Consider the following 1,323-nt stretch of genomic DNA (forward strand, 5'->3'; position numbering starts at 1 on the left):
GCTGCCATTCTGGCTCAGTCCGATTCTGACTCATAGAAACTCCATAGGACTGAGTAAAACTGTCCCATAGGGTTTCCAAGGCTACAAATCTTTCTGGAAGCAGACTGACTCATCTTGGTCCTGCAGAGAAGCTGGTGAGTTCCCATTGCCAACCTTTTGATTCACAGCCAAGTGCTTTTTCCACTGCACCACCAGAGCTCCTTAGACGCTAGTTTAGGCTTCTTCAAACAGTGATCTCTGGCTTCCCATCAGCAAGAGAGCAAGCCCCAGTGCACAAGCACTTTTCAAATATCTGCTACGTCACATTTGCTAACATCCCACTGGCCATAATATGTCACATGGTTAAATCTATCTTCAAGGGGTGGAGAAATAAACTCTCTCGTTTGATGGTAGGAGCAACAGTCATACTGAGAAGGGCATTTGCATAGTCATGGAAGGAATTGTCATAGTCATTGTTGCAAACTATCTACAATCATTCCCATTCTGGCCACACTGACAGCTAAGGTGAGCAGTTGCAGCTGAACCCAGCCCAAACTGCTGCCCCATAGAATTGAGAGCAAATAAATAATGACTCCTTTAGGCCATTAAATTTCGGGAAGGTTAGTTTGGCTGTAAAACCTAACTGAAACAATTCTGAACCCATATAGTAGGTAAATTTTCCACCTTTTTTTTTTTTTCCAGTTTTCTTTTTAAAACCCATCTGATACTTTTATGCTGAAGTATTTTAAAGCAAATTTAGAGACATCATGTGACTCCTTCCTCCCACAATGTCTAATAGGCTGGGTGAAGCAAAAAAGGTTCTTCATACGTGAAATTCAAGTATAAATTGCTGTTGTTGTTGCTGTCATCGTCGCCACTGCCTCAGCTCTGATTCCGAGTGACCTTACGTATAATAGATCAAATTATTGCCCAATCCTGTGTCATCTTCATGATTGTTGCTACGTTGGAGTTCACTGGTGTGGCCATTGGATCAATCCATCTCATTGAGTGTTTCCCTTGTTTTTCTGACCCTCTGATTTACTGTACATATCCTTCTCTAGCGATTGGTCTTATATAATGACGTTTCAAAAGTAAGAGAGCCAACGTCTTGCCCCATCCTCACTTCTAAGGAGAATACTGATTGCATTTCTTCTAACACTGATTTGTCTGGCAGTCAACAATATATTCAATATTCTTTGCCAACACCATAATTCAACAATACTAATTCTTCTTCTTCTTCTGTCTCCCTTTTTCATTGCCCAGCTTTCTTCACAAGCATAAATTAGATTCCTGAAAATTAGAGCATGGGTCTCCTGCCTCTTCTACACTCTCCTATAAGGAGAA

The sequence above is a fragment of the Orycteropus afer genome, unplaced genomic scaffold (genome assembly GCF_000298275.1).
Source record: "Orycteropus afer afer isolate SDZICR_OR568_19922 unplaced genomic scaffold, OryAfe1.0 scaffold00343, whole genome shotgun sequence".
NCBI lineage: Eukaryota > Metazoa > Chordata > Mammalia > Tubulidentata > Orycteropodidae > Orycteropus > Orycteropus afer.